This window comes from Sceloporus occidentalis, unplaced genomic scaffold, assembly GCF_023333645.1.
Source record: "Sceloporus occidentalis isolate IW3139 unplaced genomic scaffold, rSceOcc1.0.p SCAF_5, whole genome shotgun sequence".
In the NCBI taxonomy this organism is placed as follows: domain Eukaryota; kingdom Metazoa; phylum Chordata; class Lepidosauria; order Squamata; family Phrynosomatidae; genus Sceloporus; species Sceloporus occidentalis.
Genome location: NW_028316985.1, coordinates 16,358,065 through 16,364,064, shown reverse-complemented (window position 1 = coordinate 16,364,064; position 6,000 = coordinate 16,358,065). Strand labels below are relative to the sequence as shown.

At 40.6% G+C, this 6,000-nt stretch overlaps 1 protein-coding gene across 1 annotated transcript in view; it reads left to right on the top strand.

Moving 5' to 3' along the window:
- LOC149311691 (receptor-type tyrosine-protein phosphatase O) overlaps positions 1 to 6,000 on the top strand; it is a 161,075-nt gene that overhangs the window by 80,397 nt on the left and 74,678 nt on the right. The gene's annotated exons all lie outside the window — the stretch shown is intronic.

Genomic DNA, 6,000 nt, shown 5'->3' with positions numbered 1-6,000 from the left:
TTTACTCCTTAATTTTACCGACTTTGTACAGTGCTGTGTATAATTACAGCGCTCTAGAAATAAAGTTTAATAATAATAATAATATTTGGATGCTGTGTGCAAGCATGTTTTTATACATTTATACATATGTGTGTGTGTTTGTGTTTATGCATGTTTGCCCAATGCAAAGTAGCCATTCACATGAGGCTAGCATTCATGCAAAACAGGAAGTGGCCCCCTTCTTCACCCCGGAAGTATGAAAGTTCTCAATGCATTCAGAGCCCCACTGAGCATGTGCAAGGGTGCCAATTTGAATTGCTGAATCTGCATGGTGTGATAACTTATGTTGCATCCGCTCAGCTTTGCTTCAGGAATGACCCCAATTTCACTCTTCATGTGTGATAATTAATCACGTGAATTGGCTTAGATTCGAATTGAATCTACTTCCCCTTCCTTTCAGAATGGCTTTGGATTGGAGTTCCAATTTTCATGTGTGATAAGGGCCTAGGATGAATTACAGGAGGGGTGGGAACTTTTATCTCTCCACATGTTGTAAAGGTAAAGGTAGTATCTTGACATGAAAGTATAGTCGTAAATGACTGTAAGGGGTGGTGCTCATATTGGTTACTAAGCCATGGAGCCAGTGTTGTCCGAAGATGAATCCAGTGATCATGTGGCTAGCATGACTGCACTGAATGCTGTTACCTTCCCACTAAAGTGGTATCTTTGTATCTACTTGCATTTGAATGCTTTTGAGCTGCTAGGTTGGCAGAAGCTGGGACTAGTGATGGGAGCTCACCCCATCATGCCACACTTGGGCCTTGAACTGCCAGTCTTCCTATCATGAAAACTGGTGTCTTAACCACTAAGCCACAAATCTTATTCTCCACCACAGTCTAGGCTCACTAGTGCTGATGGGAAGTGGAATTCAGTGATATCTGGAAGTTAACAGATTACCCAGCCCTGAACTCAGTAAAAGAACAGTTTGTGATGCTCCTTTCAGTGTTCTCAGCTTTTTCTAAACTCCCCAGAAAACGACAAAGTTATCTCATAAGAGTGCACCAAAGTTACTGTATATCATGACAGACAGCATTGGTATAGTAAATACACATTTCATTACCTCTGCTGAGCCTTCTCCAGGATTTAATTTGCCAAGTCACAGCTGGAGAGACTGTTTCACACCCCTAGGGAAATTTGCCAGTATGTGGGCCTTCTAAACCAAATGATTGTATGCATTCTCCTTGACGGTTTATTATGACAAACCCATGTTGCACTGAATCCCTCTGAAAAGCTGAGAACAGACAAAGCTCCTTGATGTTTGTGTCTTCTTTGTCTTCCTGCAAAAGCTTATATCACAAAGAAAGATTTCCAACTCCTGCTGTAATGTGTGAGTTTGGGTATTGAGTTCAGCTTGGGAAACATTTGGCAGTATATGGTGGGGAGAAAGGAGCAAATGGGACAGAAAAGTGGTGATGGAGATGCAGCTGGGAATGGAGCAAAACAGTACAGAGCCTGAACAAACTTTGAACTATATCTCTAAATCCTTGAGCCAGAGTGGCTAGTTGGGAAGAGGCTAAGGGCACAAGGCAGGGCTAAAGCAAAATGGGCATAGCCTGATGTAATTCTTACCAGTTCAGACAAAGTTCATCTCATTTCTTTTTATTTGTACTCAAAAGTAAGAACTGCTGAACAGCCACCCAAGTCTGCAAACAAGATTTCTGCTCAAGAATAAGCTTCAGTCTCACAAATTTGTAAAATGTAAAACAGAACTCAGTTCCCTAGAGCTCAAATGCAGTCTTTAAGTAGACTTGTATCTCTGATCACACAGACTGCTCTCACAATGCAGAATTAATGCAGTTTGACATCTCTTTAACTGTTGTGGTTCCATCTTGTGAAATCTTGAGATTTCTAGTTTGTTGTGGCACAAGAACTCTCTGAAACAGAAGGTTAAAGAGGTTACAAAATGACAAATCCCAGACTTCCATAGCATTGAGCCGTGGCAGTTAAAGTAGTGTCAAACTGCATTAATTCTGCCTGTGTAGATGCAGCCTAGGAAGGGAGTTCCAAAGCCTGAGAACAGTCATTTCTGTTTCTAATGACATGTAGCTGTGAGTGATGGGAAAGGCAAAAAGGACCTTCCTAGAAGATCTCAAAACATGAGCAGGCTCATATATGGATAGTCTGGATCTTAGAAGACTTTATAGGTCATCACTAGCTTTTTGAATTGCACCCAAAAACAGACTGGCAGCCAGTATAGCTATTGTAATAAGGGAGTATTTTATGGTGAAGAAATATTTGTGACTGGCAGTGTTTCTGTGCACATGGTATCAGGGAAAGATAGAAGGGGGGGAAATGGTCTTACTGAAAGATTCTGGAACTCTTTCTGGAGAGAGAGGGAGAGAGAGAGAGAGAGAACTGGATGGTTGATACAAGAACCGCAGAGATGAAGCATTTGATATTTCCCTCTTGCAGACCATCAAAGGCCACAGTGATTCAGAGGAAGTGAAAATAATCACCTGATGCTAGCTAGCTTTTACAGCAGCAGGACTTCAAGAGCTAACCATCCCTGTCCCCAATTAAATGCAAAAGAAAAAAAAAGCTGGAACTTTCAAACATTTTCATTTTCCCTTTTTATAATAGTCACTGCTTCTTGCAGTTCCTATAGATATAGCAGTTTCCTTGCCACCAGATAGTTGTCCATTAAGCAACAAAAACGGGCATTCTCCTTTCTGCAACAGTCAGAGAGAGAGAGAGAGAGACCCCACTTGAGTGACAGAATTGGATAAAATGAAAAGGACTGAAGGCTTACATAAAATAAGACAGGTGAGAAGGAAGGATTTATGTTTCCTTGTACCTAGAGGATCAGTGGATCTTCCATACTTCTGTTGCTTTATTGTACAGATTCTCTGTGCTCTGGGTGATATATCTCTTGAATGCCGATAAAGCATAACCTGTGACATCTGGTGGCTTCCCTGTCATTGGAACAGTGAATCTGCCCCAGGTTTTAGTCCATACCAAGTTGCTCAACCCTGTATTAGGTTCAGCACCTTGAGTAGTTCCTATAAAATTCAGACAACAACCTTGAGTGGGATCACAATTTCCATGACATGAGAGTCACCAGCTGCCTATAGAAAGGCAGTATGAATGAAAAATCACAGCTTCTTGCAGATGGGATCGGATTTAGGGCGGTCACATGCAACCTCCCCTGCCCCCCCCAAAAAGGGGGGGGGAATGCAACATTAGAATAAAAGGGAAAATGAGATGTTTGTGTAGACTAATTTGTATGCATGATACACATTCAGAACAATATCACTGTTCCTCAAATACAAATACATAGTGTTAAGTCAGAGACTGGAATAATTTCAGTCTGGCTTCAGGCCTAGTTATGGGATGGAGATGTCTTTGGTAGCTTTGGTGGATGATCTATACCAGGAACTGGATAGAAGGAATGCATCCTTTTGGTGCTGTCGTACCTCTTGGCAGCTTTAGATACCCTCAACCATGGTATCATTCTGGACCGCCTTGCTGGGATGTGATGGGATACTGCCCTTGGAAGGGCAAATTCAGAAAGTGCTGCTGGTGGAGTATTTCCTGTTTGTCCCCAGGCCACTTGTCTGTGATGTCCATTGGGGCTCAGTTCTGTCTCCCATGCTGTTTAAGGTATACAGAAACTACTGTAAGAGGCTATCTGGAGAACTGCAGTTCAGTGTCACCAGTATGTGGATGATACTCATTGCTATCTCTTCTTTCATCTAATTCCATGAAAAGTGTTTTGACCCTAAACCCTGTCAGTCTTGGTCTGAATGGAAGTGAAGATTTCTAATATTATTTCTAATATTAATCAGTGGTGGTTCCAGTGTCAGGGGGCTGGTGAATCTACTCCAGTGTTCATTTCATAGAAAAGGTTGGGACCTTGGATAACTCCTTTAAACTTTACTCTAACATCCAAATGTTGATTCACTTGTCCACTGATCTTACAGGCACCAGCCATCACTGATATTAATTAATTTTTACAAGTTACTTATATTTAAGGTAACCACCTGCTGTTTAATTGATCAAGCAATTAGACTAATTGATTAAAAATAGTTTAACGAAAACCAGACCCCATCATTTGCTGGACAGCAGGTTTTTAAAATTATTTTTAATATAAGTGATTTTGATAACTGTACATGTTTAAAAAGCATTCCTTCCTATGTGACAGAACAAGAGAATACATCTTCTAAATAATAACCGATGCAATGAAGATGTGCCATCTTGAAAGAAAATATTATTTACTTTAGAATTGTTCTTTCTTGTGTGCAGATATATGCAGACTTAAGTGAAGAAATAATCCATTATTCAACTAAAAATCATATCTTTAATTTACTAAGCTTTCATTAATTGGATCACAGTCCTAATTAAGAGATAAGGTTTCAAAGATCTACTGAATGTCTCTTGTGGGGCATAGCTGCAAAAGCTTCATTTTTTCTCCATGATGGAAGGCTGTACAGTATTGTCCTTTTTAAAATCTGGGACAATAAATTTCAGTTAGTTCTGAAAGTAAGAGAAAAAAGAAAAGTATGATGGACAGGAGCAGAAGTGAAGTCTATGTAAAAAGAAGTGAGACGGCATTGCAGTGGGGAAATCTCTTGGCTTTACTTTGTTCTCCAGCTGAATTTTTCAGATCTTAAGTTCTTTATATTCCAAATATGCAGAAATTTGAGGATCTAGATGATGGTTTTATATTTGATGTGCCAGCATGTTGTAGTGGTTTGAGTGTTAAACTGGGAGACCCCTGGAGACCAAGATTTGACTCCTCATTTGTCCATGGAAGCCCACTAGGAGATCTTGGGCAAGTCATACATTCCCAGAGGAGGTCAATAGCACAATCTCTCTGAAGAAATTGTGCCAAAAAGAAACCTGTGGTAGGGGTTTCCATTAAATCAGAAACAACATGAAAGCAAACACAATAAGAAACTAAATTCACACTTGTCTGCACCAGTTGCATTGAATAGGTAGAACTACTCCCTGCAGGGAAAGGAATGTCTTGTATTTGCCTGTTATTCAGATATTAAACATGAGGGGCCTCTCAGAAAAAAAGAGGTAGCAACCTTAATATAGCACTAACATGATTGGGATTCAAAGCTGGACATTTAAGGTTTAAGCATAAAGCCTGGGTGGAGAAGTCTATCTTTTTTGTCTGTCAGAAGTTTATATCTGAGCCACCAAAGCAAAGATAGAAGATACAATGAGACCCATTTGACATTCATGGACCTTGTTGTGTGCTACCAACTGAGCCCAGGGAAGGCAGCAATACAATTGCTTACACAACACTTCCAGGGTCAGCTCTAAATGTGAGACTTCGGTTGATGCAACTGCCACATATAGTGGCTACTTTAGGGACATGATGGTGAAGTATTGAAAGACAGAACTATGTTACTTGGCTTGCCCTCTGTGTTCTATACTAGTCTGGTGAAGTGGGAATGTCAACTGCATTGTCAACATTGAAGTCAAATTCTTCAGTCCTTCTTGGTTCTGTATCCACATATAGAATTAATCTATCTAGGTGTGCTCCCTCTTTTCCTTTTTCTTTTTCCTTAAGCAGCAAAGCATCTTGGGCTGGCATTAGCTGGGAACATCAGGAGAACCATCATGATGGGGATAGGTTGGTGACCTAGCCGATGCCTATGCCATTATTAGCTTTCTCAGTGGACTGGTCATCATTTTACTGGTGTTTCATATATAACCAGGAATGCCATAGGAACAGCTGCCCTTGCAGAGAGCTTCCTACACTTCTGCAGGTTATGTGTGTCCCCCCAGATAGCAAAGGTGATGCTAGAATCAAGAGTTTAGGGAAATAAATGTTTTCTTACCACAGCTCCTAGAATCCCCTCAGCCAGCATGCCAATTTTGGCCAGATCTTGAGAAAAAAACCTCTTCAACTACAGCTCCTAGAATCCTCTAGCCATCAAGGCCAATGTGGCTCAAGTTGTAGAGTTTAATCTCCTAAAACCAGATCAGAATGGCTGATCTTCCACTGTA